Raw genomic sequence first — 21,337 nt, forward strand, 5'->3', positions numbered from 1 at the left:
TGTTTTTGGAGGATTCCTTGCCTCAACGATAGGTGGGTGATGAATCCAAGCCACCCCTTGCATAGACCCGATTTCTTCCTACGAAAATAGGGGAAATTGGGGGGCTTTAGATGCTTTGTGTGCTTGATGGACTTGGAATTGATTCACCACGAAAGTGGGGAAATTCCTTGTTCTAATCCTTGTTTATTAATCACGAGAATGGTTCGTAGACTAGGATACCTACGTGCAATTCCCACTTGACTCTATGTTATTTGTTCTCCCTAATCCATAGGTTGTTGAAGCATCTAGATGATAATGCTCCCTAGCTTGAGTCCTATTTCTTTGTTTCGTGTTTATATCTTGTTAATATGTGTTTGTATTACTTTGTTTAGTTACCGTAGTCTCAACCTTGTTATGGTTTGCTTAGCTTCTTGTTGGTTTCCTTATGCTAGTGCCTAGTTTATTGTGATTGCATATTGCGTGCCATAACCCTAATCCCCTGAGGACGACATTACACACCCGTGCACTCACCATCACTCATTTTTGCTACAATAAAAAAATTGGCGCCGTTGCTGGGGAATGGCAATTTGGTGGTTTTATGTGATTGCTTGTTTTACTAGAATTGGAGTTTAGGGAATTTTAGGAGACTAAGCTTTTAATTTTTGTTTTGTTTATTTGTGTTGTGATTAAGTGCTTACAAGTCTATATCTTTAAGTTTGATTGAAAGAAATTTTTCAAGATGGATCAAGGAGGATATTACAACTCTCAATCTTATGGAGGCTTTGGAGACTACATGCCTCAACAAGGATACTATAATGTTCCATCCGTTAATCCTTGTACACCTCAAGCCCCACCTCCAAATAGCTACCATGATGCTCAATTCCAAAATCCTTGCCCATCACAATCCTACCAAGACTTACCTTGTCATTCCCAACCTCTATACCATAATTTTTATCCTCAACAAACCAAGATCCTCAATATGCTTTTAATGATCAATACCCTCAATGTTCACAAGACTACAATCCACCTCAACATCTTTTCCCACCACAAGATTACTCTCCAAATCCATACCCTTCACCCATTCATTACACACCATACCCCCAAGACACTCAACCCCCATATGATCATCACACCCACTCACCAAGTGTTGGAAGGTATGAATTAGATGAGGAGACCTTAGCATTGGCTAGGCGTTGGGGAGTCACTATTGTACCCGATGGTGACATTGAGGATGAGGGCTATCCCATGAGACCGAGTGAAGAAGAGTATGCCAATAATCAATGGGAACCTCAAGAGCTACTATATCAAGAACCTCAACAAGAATGCCAACCATTTGATCAAGATCCCGAGATGAAGTTGATGATGGCCAACATGCTTATGCAATTGAATGAGAAACAAGTTCAACTAGACAACATGATGGCTCAAATACAAGGTTTGACAACTCAAGAACCCGTTCAAGAATTGTCTTCCAATGTAGATGTTCTACAAGAGTTGCTCTTGCCAAATGAAGGTCATGTGGTTGAAGAAAATAAAAAGCGAGGTGAGGACATTGATGGTGAAGATGAAGATGATGAGGTATATGACCAATGCATTGAGATGGAGACACCAAGTTGGGGAGAAAATGGAGAGTTGCAAGGGAATGGTGGTAAGGAGGAAGTTGAAAATGGGGGCAATGAATAACTCCAAAATCCCCCGGTAGAAGAGGAGATTGTGATTGATAGAATACATGAAGTGATTGAGGAAACTCCTTCAATTGATGAAAACTCCTTCTTCGGTGAGAATTTTTCAAGAGTTTGGGAACCGGGAGGTGTCAATGTTCTTGAGAGTTTTGGCCCACATTGGCCAATATTTGAATCAAAGGATTGCAACTTCTTATTGGTGCATGAGAAAGACCCAAGAATCTCCTTACTTGCCAATGAAAAGGAAAGTCAAGAAGAGAAAAGAAGTGGAGACCAAGGAAATGATCAAGCTCATGGATACTATCTAGATCCAAAGTTTAGAAAGAAATCATTGGTTGACTTATGGATTAAAAATGGGTTTGAGGAAAGAGTAAGATTGAATTTTGAGTTCAAGAAACATCAATGCTTAAGTTTTGAAGTGGTGATGTTGAGCTTAAGGGAACATATTGGTGGCCACCACTTGAAGTGCTATTTGGAAGAAAAAGGTTGAAGAAAATGTAGAAGAAAAAGAGGTGAAAATTGAAGAAGATAGCATATTCTTGGAAGTGGATCATTGCAATTTCTTTGAGGAGAATATGCTACTTTTGAGCTTAAAGGAGTTCCTTAATGCCCGACATTTAATGACATTTATTGAAGAGAAAGTGGATGGAGAAAAGGAACTCATCTTCATCCGTTCATCCATGGATAGTTCCTTGAGAGGTTGAGTCGAGCTAGCGACGTTAAACTTAGCGCTTCATGGGAGGCACCCCATGTTATCTTTAATTTTATTGCACTTTAATTTCTTCTTTATTTTTCTTTACACTTTTATTTTTGATATATCTTGCTTTCACTTGTGCTTTCATGTCTATATGCTCTTGACTCTATGAATGACACCAAGGAGTATGCTCAATTCCAAGAAGGCTTCATGATGATTCTTTGACACAAGAAGATTCATTAGGGGAGTCTCATCTACCTTCTCTACTTTCTTTAATTGTGTATAGTGCCTTACTTGGTGTAGATAGTAGAGATTGTGCTCCTTGTGCTTATTGTGCTATCCTTCCCCCCTTGTTCTTTGTTGTCTTTCACATCGAGGACGATGTATCCTTTAAGTGTGGGGGAGGGGATAATTTGGGTGTTTTCTATAAAAAAAATTGATTTAAAAAAAAAAACTTTGCTTGGATGACTCATTGTGCATAATATTGAATAAATTGTCTTTCCTTGCTTGAAGTAGTGATTACTCCCTCTTTGTTGGTTGGTGGTTTGTTTTGGTGGAACTTGTTGCAATTCAACTTGTGATTAATGAGCCAAGGGGTAATACATGGTTGATCTATTCTCTTGCCAATAACCTTGTTAACCACTTAATAATTGAATCAATTCTTGATCTTGTGTGTTATGCATTGCTAGTGATGGCTTATGTGAGATTCCGGTCATGGTTGTTTTGCTAGAACTTGCCTCATTACTCTTCAAGTGAAGTCTAAGATTTGCATGTTTAGAAATGATTTAGGCCATTTTTGTTTAGCCCGAGCCTTTCGAGCCTAACCTTTACAGATGTGTTTACCTCTAGTTGTCCCCGTTGAGCCTTTTGTGTTTGTTTAATAAGTGCTAAGCACTTGTCCCTTCTTTGTGTTTGTTTTTCCTTGTGTTAACCCTCATCTTTTAACCTTCAACCCTTAGCCAAAAATATTTCCTTCACCCTTGAGAGAATAGAGCATTTATTCTTTGTCTTTGAAGAGATCTTTATTGGAGCTTGTTTTGTTAGCAATCCTCTTGATAATTTTTGTCTAAGTGTGGGGGGTCTTGATTCATTGAATAAGTTTGTTGGTTGATTTGAAAAAAAAAATGAAAAAATGATGTTGAGAAAATTGAGAAAAAAAAGTGTTGAAAAAGTGATGAAAGGAGAAAAATAAAAAGAAAATGAAGAAGAATAAAAGTTTGAAGCATGATTCTAGTTTGTGTTGAAAGTTGTACTCAACCCCCACCTCTTTAGAGTGTTGCTTTGTGTCAATTGTAAATTTCTCCTTTGTCCATAAATGTCATATCTCTTCTAGCCCCAATTGTGAATAAATGTGAAGTTCTCTCCTTTTGTTTATTTTCCTTGCCCCTTTTTTGTTAACCTTTCACCCTTAGCCCCATTACAAGCCAAATAAAAGTCCTACTTGATCTTAGCATGCAATCTTGGAGTTGAACTAGTAGGAGTATGAAGGGCAAGCCTATGGAATCTCATTCAAAGCCAAGTTTTGCATAATCTCAACTTAGCATTTGTGCACACTTGATCCTCACGTACTTTAATGGTTTTGGTGCTTGGTTATTGGCTTGAGAATGGAACTTGTGTGCCAAGCTAAGGTGATTCTTGAAACAAGTTGTGTTGTAACAAGTTGAATTGTGGTTTGATTGGTTGTGCAAATTGGGAATATGATCAATTTCATTGCTAGGATGATGATTTATTTCTTGTCTTTGCTTGAGGACAAACAAATGTTTAAGTGTGGGGGAGTTGATAAGTGCTTATTTGTCTATATTTTCCTCCCTTTCACTAAGTCATTTTGCTTATAGGTCATTCTAAATTTCATGAGATTATGATTAAATTGTGTTATTTTGCTAGGAGTTTTGTTTGGAAACAAAGATGAGTATTTTCAGGCATTTTGGTGGACATTGGAGTCAAATGGAGCATTTTGGATGCATTAGGAGTCCATGGGAGCCAATGAGAAGTTAAGAGGATGGACAAAATACTTCCAAGGGAGCCTAAGAGTGGTGTATTCAATGGTCTTAGTCATTTGGGCAAATCAAAACAAAAGAGGAGCAAAAGATCAAGACATTGTAATTTTCGCTCATTTCGGACACTGTTTGGTTTTTTTACCATATCTCGGCCTAGATATGTCCAAATGGAGTGATTATTGCACCATTGGAAAGAAAACTTAAAGGGATACAACTTTGTTGAATACCATAAGTACCAATAAAATGGTTTTAGATGAGAAAAATAGCCTAGAAGTTAAGACAAGTGCACAGAATTCTGTTTTCAGCAGCCTCGTACGCCCGTACGCATGCCAGTACGCATCTCTTCTCCCTGATCCAGTTTTCACTGGAAATGCACCAAAAATCGTACCCCCTAGCGTACGCCCATCCCTGAGGGCGTCCCACTATGCTCTGTCCACTATATAGGCGCGATTTTAGTCATTTCTACTTGGTTTTGACTCTTGTTAGAACCCTAGACACTCTCATTTACTTCCCTTCATATTTTTAGGTTAGATTAGGCTTAGATTTATGTTTCTTAACACTTTTGAAGCTTGTAATCTTGGATTTGAAGCTTGGATTCCAACATTTCAAGATTCCACCATCCATTTTCAATAGAGAAGCTTTCTTCCTTTTATCTCTTTCTTTTGCTAGATTTATGTTTAATGCTTGTGTTTTTGTGTTCTTTATGCTATTTAATCATGAGTAGTTAGTTTATGAACTTGAGTTAGGGTTGTATTATCTATCTTGATGCTTGATTTGTGATTATTGCAAAAAAGGGGAAGAACTCTAACCTAGGGTTCATGTGTTTGTGAAGGTTTTGTATTGATATCTTGTTAATGTTTGATGTAAACATTCATTAGCTTGTTTTTGGAGGATTCCTTGCCTCAACGAGAGTTGAGTGATGAATCCAAGCCACCCCTTGCATAGACCCGATTTCTTCCTACGAAAATAGGGGAAATTGGGGGGCTTTAGATGCTTTGTGTGCTTGATGGACTTGGAATTGATTCACCACGAAAGTAGGGAAATTCCTTGTTCTAATCCTTGTTTATTAATCACGAGAATGGTTCGTAGACTAGGATACCTACGTGCATTTCCCACTTGACTCTTTGTTATTTGTTCTCCCTAATCCATAGGTTGTTGAAGCATCTAGATGATAATGCTCCCTAGCTTGAGTCCTATTTCTTTGTTCCGTGTTTATATCTTGTTAATATGTGTTTGTATTACTTTGTTTAGTTACCGTAGTCTCAACCTTGTTATGGTTTGCTTAGCTTCTTGTCGGTTTTTTTATGCTAGTGCCTAGTTTATTGTGATTGCATATTGCGTGCCATAACCCCCAATCCCTGAGGACGACATTACACACCCGTACACTCACCATCACTCATTTTTGCTACAATCATGTGCCAAGCCAGTCAAGAGCAAAATCTTCTTCGTCAAAAGTTTCAAGGAATGTTTGCAGAGGTGAAGTTCGCCATTTTTGCCACTACATGACTTTCTTGAAGTCAGTTTCAATTGAGAGTTGAAGCAGTTGGTCTCTTGATGGAGGAGGGTCTTGAGCAGCTTCTGTCACAGGTACAATTGCTCGTCTCTTCGTATAAGGCAGGCTGTGGAATAGCTTCAGGTCCAGGTATTGCTTCTTTTGGATTGGTTTCAGGTTGTGGAATCACTTCTCTCGTCTCGGCTGGCTGACCGGGTTCTTGTGGGAGACTTAAGTGATTTGAAGATTGTGGCACACTTTCGTCCTCGTCTACCATAGCAGGTTCTTGTGTCAGAATAAGAGCTATCTACTCTGCACGGGTAGGTTCTTGTGGGAGGGAAGTTTCGGCAACAGGTGTTGATAGAACAACTTGATCATTGACCACTTCTCTCGTCTCTTCTGGCAAGCCAGGTTCTTGTGGGAGACTTAAGTGGTCAGTGGGAACTGGAGGTTCACGAGCATCCTTTTCCACCTCAGCAGGTTCTTGTGTCAAACTCGTGTTGAGTTGCTCTGCCGAGATGGGTTCTTGTGGTAAGGGAATCTGCCTCAAGCTCTCTGCACTTTCAGATCTCGTCTGTCGCTTCTTCGAGGTTTTTCGAGATGGATCTTGTTTCTTTTCTTCCCCCTGAGAAGATGCAGACTTCTTTTTCAACTTTTCTCTCAAGCTGGACGTAGGAGGATGACCTTTCGATGCTTGTACAGGGCTGGATAGAGCGACATCTTCTCCTTCGGAAGAATCATCAATAACAATAGGTTTCTGTTGACGAAATTTGGGGTGTCTTTTGAAGATTTTCTTTCTTGGTATCAGCTGGAGGTTCTGGTTTTGTGGTCTCGGGAATTGGCAGAGCGTCAGATGGAACTTTCGTTGACTGTGCGAGGGAGACTTTATCTTTCTTCGGTTTCTTGGCCTTGGGCAGATCATCATCAGCTTCTTTGGCTCTTTTGGACTTACGTTCCTTTTTCACCGATTCCAACAGTAATCCTAGTTCCAGTGCTTTCTGCTTGTCATATCCAGACGGTTTGGATTTCATGTGACATACCTTTCGTCCAGGGGAGACTCCAGCGCGTAGGGGAACTTTCTTAGTGGCGAGAAGATGGCTTACCAGAAAGCCATAGCCAATTTTCTTTGTAATGTCTCCTGGTGATGATCGACCATAGATGATGACGTGGCGAAGTTGATTAAAGACAACTTTCAACCAGTCCACTTTGTATTCCCCAAGAAAGGCGGTGTAGCATTTTCAACTTGTCCTTGGTTACATCGTCTGTCCCCGAAGTCTTGTGTTCTACGATTTTGTTGAATATGTCAACAGTGAATTCGTAGTCTAAGCGAAACCATTTCTTCTTTAAGGGCCAGGTGATCTTGGTTGGTCCTTGTTTATTTTTGATCTTCTCATAAAATGCATTCTGTTCGTAGTAATAACCAGAGAAGTCAGAATGGTATGTCTCATCACGGTCCAGGAAGTTAAAAGACTTCCTCGCGTCTTCAACGGTTAGTGTTATGGCGGTGCGATTGACTTCCGATGAGATTTCAGAACCATCGGCGGATACTCTATCGTTCAAGTAGAACTGAGCGACGTCCACCGGAAACCAGTACGTATATAGGTGGGTTACAAAGTTGTACAACCCACTCTCTTTCAAGAGATGAATGACGTTCTCTCCAAATGATCTGTCAAGGACATACTCAAGAAAACCATGAGCATCCCACATACACCCGCCTATGATGAATGGAACCCTTGACTCAATAAAGTTGATGTCGGAGTTGGAAAGCTGGGTATCACCATTGTTGTCGGCGTTTCCTGTTCAACATCCGATACTGAAGCTTTGGATTTCTTTGCCATGGTGTAAGATATGGAGGTATGTGTTTTCTAGGTTTGGGAGGGAGAGTGGATGATCACGGAGAGGATTGTAGACTTAGAGTATTGGAGAATTTTCGTAAAGGTTTGGAAAAGTGATAGGGAGATGATGGTTTAGGTTATCAAGGGGAGGATTTTTCAATGGGTTTTCGCATGGGCCAAGATATTTACCCAGGTAACCCGGCCTGTATTTGAATTTGAATGAGAGTGACTCTTCTCATTCTACCAATAAGGTATTCTGATATGGTAAGTGATTCTGATAAGGCCAGTATCAGATCAATTTTGATCATTCCCAATTAAATATGAGAGAGAAAAGCACTTGAGTGCAAAACACCCGCATTAAATGCCTGTCGCATCGACTGACAGAAGGGCATGGGGTAGTGGGCCGAGTTTTGTCGCCACACGATCACTTCGATCAACTCCATCGAATGGTTAGGGTATAACCTCTCATTTCCAAGTAACCGTCAGTGCATTTATCGTCTAAGAGACATGTGATTTGTCACGAGAGTCAAATAAAGATTTTCATGATGTGACCAACTGTAGAAAGTCTCGGTTAAGACAGTTTCGTGACCACGATTCATTTGTAGAGAGAGAGCACACGAAACATAGGGATGAATTATTACACAGACGAACATAGACATAGTTACAATCATCTCTCGTCCTACATCATTACATAGAACAATGTGACGCTTAAGTCCTTCTCACTTTCTTTTTGAGCGGATCTTCCTCAGTTTCATGGGTCTCCTCTTCACAGAAATTCTTCCACATGATGTAAGATGGATCTTCCTTAAAAGCATCCATCGTAAGATTGGATGGACCAAGTGGAGGACGAACATTCTGCAGAATAGTCAAGTGAAGCTTTTTGGCAGTCGATCCATGAGAGCTTTCTCCATGCTCAGTAGATAGGCTAAGAGATTTGAACATATCTTGAACTTCTTTCAGGTCTTTCTTCGGCAAGGATACAGAGGAGGAGATCTTTTTCTTTCCCTTATCCATTGTCAAGAAATGGAATGGTCATTCTATTGCAAGATGTGTCTATTTATAGGCAAGAATGGCCGTTCATACCGAGGTCTGACACATATCCCATGTGTGAAAGACTAGACACACAAAGATATAGAGTTCCAATGTTTCGGAAGAAGATTACTGACGAAATGAGATAGATGTGACATAGCATGCTCAAAAGATAAAGTAAATCAAATAAAGATTTACTTCTCTCGTTTTGTCATTTCGCTTGGCACCATTTTGAGTTAGATAAAAGACGAAACAAGTAAAGTTTCGGCAAGATGCAATGAGAGGATATTTATTGATGATGATTAGAGAGAAACATCATATGAGAGTACATTGAAAAACATTAAACGAAAGAAAGTTATTTCTTTGCTTTTCCCTTCACGTCCTTGCCCTCCACAGTTCTCATTGACATCATTTTGCCTAACTCCTTGCGAAACCATTTCGCGGTCTTGACTGTCTTGGACCCATCGGTTTCGTGTGTTTGACTAACTTAACACGAATTACATAGTAAATTATGGTACCTTTCGTCTAAGACGAAGGTAGCTAAATAAATGATAAGAATTTAGGGGTCTACTTCTAAGTTACATTGGTATCATCAAAATCCTAATACATATGTTCCTAACACTACAACATATCTTCAAATTGCTACTTCAACATGCACATGAGAGCAAATGAAGTAATTTTGGTTTACCATGTGCATGTGCATGTGCCTCCTACAGATCCACTCGATATGGCCATCATCTCGGTATCTAACGTGCCACAATCCAAACTTCTTTGCAATATCTTTTCCAGTAGAGCATCTCCGGTCTCTTAAGAAGTCTAAAACCCACTAATGTGTTCCCTTGATCAAGACGCGTGTACTGAGGTTTCGTTTTTTCTTTCTTCTTTTTTGGTGTTACTTTTACTCAATTTCAAGATCAAGAGACTGGTTTCCTTTTTTCTCTCTTCTATTTTGTTGGGCCTACGGATGATTAGTGGTGGCTGGACGAAATGCTGAACTGGGTCTAGCTGATATCCACCGCTTGTGCGGCAGCGGCGGCCACCTGTGTTAGAGTTGTAAGACCCTTCGGTCAATACTTTGTCTTGAGAATCAGCACCTTTGGTTGATTCAGCGTTAGTTTTTATTCCTTTGGTGACAATATCTACCTCCTTAAGGAGCTCTTATGCTGCATTCAAATACTTGAACTCAAAATCCTGCTTTTAGAACCATTAACGCCATTGAAACGAATGGGAAGAAGAGACCCATCATATGAATAGACGTTTTTATCCCTGCTTTTAACATCTAACTAACGGTAAGTTCACGGAAGGACTAATAGTGGAACGATTTTGATAGTCAAGGGTTTAATTCGTCCAAATTAAAAGACAAGGACTAAATTTGGAAAATCACTATAGTCAAAGGACCATTGCTGGAATTAACTCTTAAAAGTATTACTAAAGTGTGGATCAAAAGTGATGCTAAAGAGGTGGTTGGTTGGATCAATAAGAATGGTGATAATAATCTGAGTGGCCCCTGTAGGAATATCATCCATGCATGTAAAAGTTAGATAAGCAGGGATTGGGAAATAAAAATTTCCCATATCCCCGTGAGCATAATTGTGTGGCTGATACTCTTGCTAAACATGTCATAAAAAAGCGATGCGATTGGATTGAGTTCGAGAGGCCACCGAGTGATGTCCTTGAGAACCTTGTGAAAGATTGGAACATTATGAGAGCTTCAAACTAGTCAAGCATTTGGTGCAAATTATGATGTGCAACCGTGTGCATCATGCATGATGCACATGGTTGTAAAACAGTGTCGTTTTGATTAAAAACGACTCCGTCCGACTTTTAAAAAAAAATCATTTTTGATTGCCGTTAACGGCGTTATGCTGTGCATAATTTGAAATATATATCCAGAATTAATGAACTATATATCCAGAACTAGTGAATTATATATCTACACCGGTTACTGGTACTCTGTTTTGACTTATGGCATTTCGATGCGTCTGTGTATTCAGAATGAGTAAACTATATATTCAGAATTAATGAACTATAAATTCAGAATTAGTGAACTATATATCCAAAATTAATGAACTATACATACAGAATTAATGAACTATATATCCAGAATTAGTGAACTATATATCCAGAATTAGTGAACTATATATCCAGAATTAGTGAACTATATATTCTGATTGGTGGAGTTTAAAAAACACAAAAACAAAAAATTAATTGGTGGAATTAAACGGTGCCAGCACCGTTACTCCACCATAGTAAAACGGCGTCGTTCACAACCGTGTGCACCATACATGGTGCACACAGTTACACAGCATAACGATTGAGCTTTTGGGGTCCCCATTCTCCCCTCCCAAAAAAAATATTGTACTCATAATGATTTAGAATATAATGCCTTACCTCTAAAAAAAAACCTTTTTTTTTTTTTTTTGAAGAAACCTCTACAAAAACTTACAAAAATGTCCACCCCACAATATTATTCATGATTGATAACACATATAATGTATACACTTATGCAAATAAATTTTATTTTATTTTTTGAAAATATGCATGAATGTTATAGTGCTTCATTTCTCTCCTATTTCACCTCCTAACATGGTAATATTTCATTAATTTATTTTATATTTAATTAATAAGTTTTGTTTTTAATGCTGGATGGAGTTGGACAATTCATGGTAGCTTTTATATATATATATATATATATATATATATATATATATATATATATATATATATATATATATATATATTGTTGCTAGATGGTCCCACCAATGTGGGTAGGGTGGTGACCAAAAGCTTAACAATTAAGCTTGGAAGATGAAGTGAAAGGTTTTTTGATTAATGGCTTCATTCATGTCCACTTAATGGGAGATTAAAGTGGGCAAATGAAAAGACAAAAGAGTTGGCTTTGTAAAGCCTATATAAAGGCCATGGATTTGGCTACCTTGGATATGAGAGAGTTCAAGAAGAAGAAAAAGAGAGGAGAGAAAATTTGTTGAGATATACAAGTGTGAGAAAATTAGCCGAGAAGAAGTTGGTGGATTTCGTAGAAATTCTTGTGCCTCGGGGTATGTTATTTTCTCTTGTATTTTGTGTTGCCTCTAATCGTTGAATTAGAGAAGCCTCCTCTGTTGTACCCATTATCTATATAGTGGAAGGTTTACTGGCTTGTGCCCGTGGTTTTTTACTCCTTGCCTTGAGGAGGTTTTTCCACGTTAAAATTCTTGGTGCCGTTTATTTATTTTCATTGTGCTAATTATATATTCTTGCGAGCTTTCTTCCCAACAACTGGTATCAGAGCCTTGTTCAAGTGCGAAGCTATGGAAGGAAAGTTCAATAGAATTACAAGTTTGAATGGCACAAATTATCACATATGGAGAAATAAGATAAAAGATCTACTATATGTGATGAAGTTGCATTTACACGTGTTTGCTACCCAGAAACCTGAAAATAAATCAGATGAAGAGTGGGCCTTTGAGCATGAACAGGTATTTGGTTTTATTCGGCAATTTGTTGAAGATAATGTGTATAATCATATTTGTAGTGAAACCCACGCAAGGACACTGTGGAGTAAACTTGAAGATTTATATGCTTCAAAGACTGGCAACAACAAACTGTTTTATCTCACAAAATTGGTGCAGTTGAGATATAACGAGGGTAGTTCTGTTGCGGATCACTTGAATGATTTTCAAGGGATTGTTGATCAATTGTTAGGTATGGGAGTAAATTTTGATGATGAGGTCCTTGCTCTTATGGTACTAGCATCATTGCCGGATTCTTGGGAAACTTTAAAAATTTCTTTGACTAATTCTGCTCCTAACGGTGTTGTAACGATGGAACTTGTTAAAAGTGGTGTCCTGAATGAAGAGATGAGACGAAGGTCACAAGGTACTTCCTCTCAACATTCAGAGGTCTTGGCTACAACAAATAGGGGGAGAAGTCAAAGCAAGGGTCCAAGGAGTAAAGATAAAAACAGAGATAACAGTAGAGGTAAATCTAATAAATTTGCTAATGTTGAATGTTATCATTGTCACAAAAAGGGGCATATTAAGAAATTTTGCCGACTACGGAAGAAAGAAAATCAGAAAAATAAAGACTCTGAAAAGAATAATGGTAGTGATGATGATAGTGTAGCTGCTACAGTTGAACATGATTTTCTTATCTTCTATGATGGTGACACAGATGCCATTAATTTGGCAAGTCATGATACAAACTGGGTAATTGATAGTGGTGCATCCATTCATGCTACAGCTCGAAAGGATTTTTTTGTTAGTTATGCAACAGGTGATTTTGGAGTTGTGAAAATGGGCAATGATGGCAATGCAAAGATTGTTGGTGTTGGCGATGTTCAGTTAGAAACCAACAATGGCACCAAGTTAGCATGTTCCAGATATCAGGTATAATTTAATTTCTGCTGGAAAATTAGATGATGAAGGGTATTGTAATACTTTCCAAAATGGCCAATGGAAACTCACAAGAGGTTCTCTAGTTGTGGCTCGAGGCACAAAGTGTTCTACACTTTATGTTTTACAGGCCAAGATCTCAGGAAATATTGTCAATACGGTTGAGAACGATGATACGAATGATATATGGCATAAGAGGCTTGCACATATATCTGAGGAGAGGATGTCCATGCTGGTCAGAAAAAAGAGCTTAGCTGGGTTGAACAATGTTCATTTGAAGAGGTGTGCTCATTGTCTAGCAGGGAAGCAGAACCGAGTATCCTTTAAAAGTTCTGCTAAGACTAAGAAGAAACCAGAGGTATTGGAACTGATACACTCTGATGTGTGTGGACCTTTCAAAACTAGGTCACTTGGTGGTGCTCGCTATTTTGTTACCTTCATTGATGACTACTCAAGGAAATTATGGGTTTTCTTTGAGGCATAAAAGTCAAGTTGTGGACATATTCAAGCAATTTCATGCCCTAGTTGAGAGACAGACTGGGAAGAAGCTAAAATGCATAAAGTCAGATAATGGAGGAGAGTATATTGGGCCACTCAATAGGTATTGCGTAGAGCAGGGTATTCGCCATAAGAAAACACCACCAAAGACTCATCAGTTAAATGGTGTTGCTGAGAGGATGAACAGGACTTTGATTGAGAGAGTTAGATGTTTTTTGGCACATGCAAAGTTACCAAAGACATTCTGGGCTGAGGCACTAAGTACTGTTGCGCATGTGTTGAATCTCTCACCATGTGCTCCTTTAAGGTTTGACATACCAAATCGGGTATGGACAGGAAATGATGTTTCCTATGATTATCTACGTGTCTTCAGGTGCAAAGCATTTGTGCACATTCCGAAAGATGAAAGATCGAAACTTGATGTTAAGACACGACAGTGTGTCTTTATTGGCTATTGTCTAGATGACTTTGGTTACAGATTTTATGATCCAGTTGAAAAGAAGCTTGTGAGAAGTCGAGATGCTGTGTTCGTGGATAATCAAACCATAGAGGATATTGACCGGGTTAAAGAATTGGGATCTCATAACGGTGATTCAGTTGATACTGAGATAGTACCTCCAACAGTGGTTCCTGAAGAGGTTGGAGAGGATGACCAAATTGAGCAGCAAGATGTTACTGATGCTTCCATTAATGATGATGAACTCCCAGTTCCAGAAGCTTCAACTCCACCTCAGCTTCGAAGAAGTTCAAGAGTTAGACAGCCTTCCACAAGGTACTCTTCTGATATTTATGAAATTAATTTTTTTGATAATGGTGAACCAGAATGTTATGCAGAAGCTGTGGAGGATGAACACAAGGAAAAGTGGATTGAAGCCATGAAAGATGAGATGAAATCCTTGTATGAGAATAATACATTTGAGTTAGTAAAGCTACCTAAAGGTAAGAGAGCTTTGACAAACAAGTGGGTGTACAGAGTGAAGCAGGAAGAACACTCCTCACGACCAAGGTACAAAGCTAGACTGGTTGTCAAGGGATTCAACCAGAGAAAAGGTATTGACTTTGATGAGATATTTTCTCCAGTTGTTAAAATGTCTTCCATCCGTGTTGTTCTTGGACTAGCAGCCAGCCTAGATTTAGAAATTGAGCAAATGGATGTAAAGACTGCTTTTCTTCATGGTGATTTGGATGAAGAAATATACATGGAGCAACCAGAAGGTTTTGAAGTCAAGGGAAAAGAGGACTATGTCTGTAAGCTAAAGAAGAGTCTATATGGCTTAAAACAGGCACCAAGGCAGTGGTACAAGAAGTTTGAGTCAGTTATGGCGAAGCAAGGTTACATGAAGACTACTTCTGACCATTGTGTGTTCTTTCAAAAACTCTCTGATGATGATTTTATTATTCTCCTGTTGTACGTTGATGATATGTTGATCTTCGGCAAGAGTGCTTCTAGAATTAAGCAACTAAAGGAACAGTTGAGCAAGTCTTTTGCTATGAAAGACTTGGGGCCAGCAAAACAGATTCTTGGGATAAGAATTACACGAGACAGGAATGCCAGAAAGTTGTGGTTGTCTCAGGAAAAGTACATTGAGAAAATACTTTGTAGGTTTAACATGGACAATGCTAAAGCGGTTAGTTCTCCTCTTGCTAATCACTTTAAATTAAGTAGTAAGCAAAGTCCTTCTACAGAGGAAGAAAAGGCAAGTATGCAACAAGTCCCTTACAATTCAGCAGTTGGTAGTTTAATGTATGCTATGGTATGTACAAGGCCAGATATTGCTCATGCAGTTGGCGTTGTCAGTAGGTTCCTTTCTAATCCTGGCAAGGAACATTGGATGGCTGTTAAATGGATTTTCAGATATCTTAGAGGTACTTCTAAATTATGCTTATGTTTTGGTTCTAGTAAGTCTATGTTGGTTGGATACACAGATGCAGACATGGCAGGTGACATTGACTCTAGAAAGTCGACTTCGGGATATCTAATAACATTTGCAGAGGGAGCAGTATCATGGCAGTCTAAGTTACAAAAGTGTGTTGCACTTTCTACCACAGAGGCTGAGTTTATTGCAGCAACTGAAGCTTGTAAATAGTTGCTATGGATGAAGAAATTTCTTCAAGAACTCGGGATCAAACAAGACAAATATGAGTTATTTTGTGATAGTCAGAGTGCTATACACCTTGGTAAGAATTCCTCTTTCCATTCAAGATCGAAACATATCGATGTAAGATATCACTGGATACGAGATGTTTTGGAGATGAACCAGTTACAACTTGTAAAGATCCATACAGATGAAAATGGGTCTGACATGTTAACAAAGTCATTACCAAGGGAAAAGCTTGAGATATGTCGTTCAGCTGCAGGGATGCAAGTCCCTCCCACATTGGCGTGAGGGGGAGTTTGTTGCTAGATGGTCCCACCAATGTGGGTAGGGTGGTGACCAAAAGCTTAACAATTAAGCTTGGAAGATGAAGTGAAAGGTTTTTTGATTAATGACTTCCTTCATGTCCACTTAATGGGAGATTAAAGTGGGCAAATGAAAAGACAAAAGAGTTGGCTTTGTAAAGCCTATATAAAGGCCATGGATTTGGCTACCTTGGATATGAGAGAGTTCAAGAAGAAGAAAAAGAGAGGAGAGAAAATTTGTTGAGATATACAAGTGTGAGAAAATTAGCCGAGAAGAAGTTGGTGGATTTCGTAGAAATTCTTGTGCCTCGGGGTATGTTATTTTCTCTTGTATTTTGTGTTGCCTCTAATCGTTGAATTAGAGAAGCCTCCTCTGTTGTACCCATTATCTATATAGTGGAAGGTTTACTGGCTTGTGCCCGTGGTTTTTTACTCCTTGCCTTGAGGAGGTTTTTCCACGTTAAAATTCTTGGTGCCGTTTATTTATTTTCATTGTGCTAATTATATATTCTTGCGAGCTTTCTTCCCAACATATATATATATATATATATATATATATATATATATATATATATATATATATATATATTATAGACATCAAAATGTGAATATTATGTGGCAAAATTAGAAGGAAAATTTAGTTTTATTCGTTTTGCATACATAAATTCATTATATATTCTATCATTTTCATTATAGACGCATACATAATTAACCTTTTATATTAACCTTACATTTCACTTTCAAATTTATAATTCAATGGTATTTATAATTATCAAAAGTTTTTTAATTATGTATTTAATTTAAATTATATCACTACTGGAAATTATGAAATTTTCGACCACCTGAAAGTGATCTTATATCAAGTCGAAAGCAAAAAGTGGTCGGAAATAGCAATAAAGGTTTTTCCGGATACCAAAAGTGGCCGGAACAAGGCTTTCAACTTGATTTAAGATCATTTTCAGGTGGTCGGAAATTTCATAATTTTCAGCAGTGTATTTTGAGGAAAAAAAAACTTTTTTAATTGTTATTGTATGTATTTTATTTTTTAAATTCTTAAATTTTGGGATATCATATAACTAATCAAAATATTGAATTATGATGGTATATAAGAGACCATTTTTTTTTTTAACATTCAATCCGCTAGAATAAAATAAAATAATATTTAATTTTTGTAAACTAATGAAGTTTTGACAATATGCTAATAGGAATGTTTCGAATGCTCTTAGAAATATTATTGCTTTAGTATATAAAACTATAATATAAAAAATGATTTGACTAATAATATGTAAACATATAAACGAAAATAATTGTTCTTTCAATTACCAACACACTATAGATAATTTTTTCTGTTTTACAAAAATAAGATTGTTACGTAGTCACCATATATTGTAAACTCTTTTAATTAAATGATGAAATTCCATATTTGTCATATTTATTAAATGATGAAATAACAAAATTTTAAAATGATAATTAAATGTGGCTAGGAAATCAAAGTCAAAGATGTATATAATCATGGACGGAGCCAAGGTGGGGCGCGGGGGGGCGGGGGGGGGGGGGTGGTCACCTCCGGCCTCCCCCACCTCTAACTCATATATAACCTTTGTATGGTATATATGTATATATAGTACAAGTTTTAGTATTAGTATAAATAAACAAATGAATTGAATGTTAATAAGAAGTGAGTTAGATTAGTTGGTAGAGCACATGTTTGGTTAAAATGAAGGTTCAAGTTTTGAATCCTTTATTGACAGTTTCACAGTTTCTCTTGGCTCCTTTAATAGCTTTTATAATATCACAGTTTCTCTTGGCTCCTTTAATAGCTTTTATAACACACGCACACACACAACCCCTCTTCCCCCCCCCCCCCCCCCTCCCCACACGCGCACACACACACACCTAAATTTCTTGCGTAATGTTTTTTTTTTTTTTTTTAAGTTATCTCTTTTGTTTTCATGTTTTGCCTTCACCTCTTTTTGTTTTCATGTTTTTCCTTCATTCGAAAAAAATTATGGACCTATCCCTGCTTCTTCGCCCCCGCTCAACAGAATTTCCGGCCCGGTCCATGTGTATATGTGACAAAACTAAAAGAGTATAACTATATGTGACAATATCACAATAGTGCAGGACTAAAAGTGAAAGTTGCTCAATTAAAAACAATATAAAATGCTATCCGAGACAAATAAAACTACGTTTCTTTTTGTCTTAATGATGGTTACCTATTTAATGAGCAGCTAGGGAATATATATCCACGGAAGAAAATATTCATTTTATTTATTTTTTTTAGAAAAATAATTGTTGATACAAAAGCTAAGTAGTCAAGTTAAATACGCATGCATTCACCTCACGAAATGATATTAAGATTTGGCAGTGATAGATTAAGGAGCTGGCGATATGATCCAAGGGTGTGTTTGGTTCGCACATAGGAATCGGAATCAGAATGGGTATCAAATACTTGGTAATGGTAATGGGATTTGGTGAAAGTATTTAACATGTTTGGTAGTAGGGTGGAATGAGAATGGTTACTAATAGTAGTGCTTGAAAATGAATAAGGGAATGAAACCCTTATTGTATTTGGGTATGTGTTTTTCAATTGATGGGGTATTCGAAACTCATAGTAGCGTTCTAAAAACCTATCAACCAAACAACAACAATCACTTTCATACCCATTCCTATGTGCAAAACCCACCAACCAAACACACCCCAAGTTTAATTATCTTTATTATTTAGGCTTATCTACTTATCTCTATCGCTTGTAGAATTCCCCAAATTGAAAAGATAATATAATAGTTGATAATGGTGGTTTCAAATTGCGAGAGCGATTTAGAGGTGGTCTTTAAGAAGATAACCATAGATGAGAGTACGTTACATAAGCTCATCACACTAAACATCAGTAGTTGCATGGCTTGGATGGCAACAAATTTTGATGGATTGCACAAGGAAACGAGAATAAATAGGGACATATTCAAATAAGAATAATATCTTCCTGAAAAAAGTAAGGACAGATCACAGTTACTCATTAGGTTCATCGTTGATGATTTTAGTTTAAAATAAATATGGATCAATTTTACAAATATTGTAAAGTTTTAAAGTTTATAATATGAGTTAATTCCATTATAATTTATATGTTGCAGTTCACTTTTAGTCATTTTTTATCAAAATATCCTCATTTGGTCCTAATATTATTGTGACATAATCATTTTTTGTCTCCCATCAACAAAATCGTTGAAATACCGTTAAATACAAAGACATTTTGATCTTTTTTTTATACAAAGTAAGTTAACTCGCTATATTTTTTTGTTTATGTTTATGTTTTAAAAAAAAAAATTCATGATTGAAAATCGAAATGCCATTGTATTTAATGACATTTAAATTATTTTGTTGATAGGTGGCTAAAAATGGTATGCCACAATAATACTAGGACCAAAAGTGGATGTTTTAAAAAAAAAAAAAATTAAATGTGTAATGTCACCTATAAATCTAATACCAAAAATAGAATTAACTCTTTATAATATTTAGGGAAAATGGTCAAATAGGCCCTCAAACTTTTGTTAATGAGTCAATTAGCCCCTTCAACTTTTTAAAGGTGCAATTACACCCATAAACAATCAATTTTGATGCAATGAAGCCCAATATACAGGTAAATGACCTGCTATCAAAAGTCATTCAAGATCCGGCGTATTTCTGACGTATTTTCCAGTAAAAATAACCGACGACCGATCGTTGGTCACTCTCCGACAATCGCCTTCTCTACCGGAAAAGGCAACCCAGATCTGGGTTGCCTTCTCAATTGGAAAAGGCAACCCAGATCTGGTTGCCTTCTCCAGTTGAGAAGGCCACCATTGTGGTGGCTTTCTCAACCGGAGAAGGCGATCGCCGGAGAGTGACCGGCGACCGAACGCCGGTCATTTTTGTCGGAAAATATGTCGGAAATACATCAGAAATATGCCGGATCTTGAATGACCTTTGATATCAGGTCATTTACCTGTCTTTGAGTTTCATTGCATCAAAAAGTTGGAGGGGCTAATTGACTCTTTAACAAAAGTTTGAGGGCATATTTGACCATTTTTCCTAATATTTATAAAACTGACTCCACTTTTTTTTTAGCAATCCTCAATTGTTGATCTATCCAAATAGTTTAATCATATCAGTCCATAAACATGTCCTCATCACCGGAAGTCCTGAACCCTCATATATATAGTAAAATGTGAGGACTGATCTCAACTATTCATTAGGGTTCATCAATGATTAAGGGTTTTTGAAAACAAAAATAGTCAATTTTATAATTATTAAAAAATTTAAGAGCAAGATTCATTTTATAATTATTGCAAACTTGAAAGTTGTCTTAATTTTTAACTTTTCAAAATGAAGGGTGTGAGTATGTCCACATTTTTATCAAAGAGATGTTACCCTCCCCTATATTGCATGCCTATCTAAAACAGAACTAATGTGTTTTTTATCTGATGAGTGTATGAGGATAAAATGAAAATCGTTATCAAGAGGTAGCAGGGTTTTAATATTTGAGACAACAAATTTTAATTAAAGAATTAAAGTTACGCAACAGCATAAAAGTACAAAATTAAACATCTATTCGCTAATTAACGTTATTCCATGCCCGCCAAAACATACATGTATGAACTACCAACTAGGGATTACTACATTATATCCTGAATTTTGTTTTAGAATCGATCTTTTTTTCTTCTTTTTTTTTTTTCTTCTTTTTGCGTTTGTGAAATATGGTCTGAGGCAAATTATTTTGTGGATTCGAGTCTACCTTATAAGATGGATCTAGGTTCAAAGATACACAATTTAACTACTAAATGTTAACTTCACAATTTATCTTTTAAAAATTCACAATTTATGATGATCCTTATTGTATTCACAAATTCTCAAAACTTAAAAACACAATTTATATTATAAATGTTCACAATTCCAATACTAAAAATACACAATTTAGAACTAGGGTCCACCTTATAAGGTGGACCCTGATATTACAACTGATGATTTGACTATTGGATGTGATTTATTTATATATGTGAATTTGGGATAAGAATTATGGATTTTTTTTTTGCAACTTCAGGTAGGCTAGGATTATTTTGAAAAATTTTATGGGCATTGTTGGGATAATTATGCCCACTTCAATCTACGAACTCACTTTAAATAAGAGTTATTACCATATGAGGTCCTCCGAGTATAATGATTTTATCACGTTTAGTCAAAAAATTTCAAATTGATCATTTGTGGTCCTTCGACTTTTAAATTTAACCATTCGTGATTCAAGTCAATCATCCATGGTCCTCCAACTTTTGAAATTTAACCAACCATGATCCTTTCAAGAGGAC

General features: G+C 37.1%; 1 long non-coding RNA gene across 1 annotated transcript; it reads right to left on the reverse strand.

Annotated features, from left to right (window-relative positions):
• Window positions 1-4,157: 4,157 nt before the first annotated feature.
• LOC109183347 lies at window positions 4,158-21,004 on the reverse strand. The gene is made up of 3 exons (XR_002054523.1): window positions 20,994-21,004; window positions 15,468-15,469; window positions 4,158-4,399 (listed from the first exon to the last, which is right to left on the reverse strand). It is a non-coding gene; the product is annotated as an uncharacterized LOC109183347 (long non-coding RNA).
• Window positions 21,005-21,337: the final 333 nt, after the last annotated feature.

Source organism: Ipomoea nil, unplaced genomic scaffold (genome assembly GCF_001879475.1).
Source record: "Ipomoea nil cultivar Tokyo-kokei standard unplaced genomic scaffold, Asagao_1.1 scaffold1110, whole genome shotgun sequence".
In the NCBI taxonomy this organism is placed as follows: Eukaryota; Viridiplantae; Streptophyta; class Magnoliopsida; order Solanales; family Convolvulaceae; genus Ipomoea; species Ipomoea nil.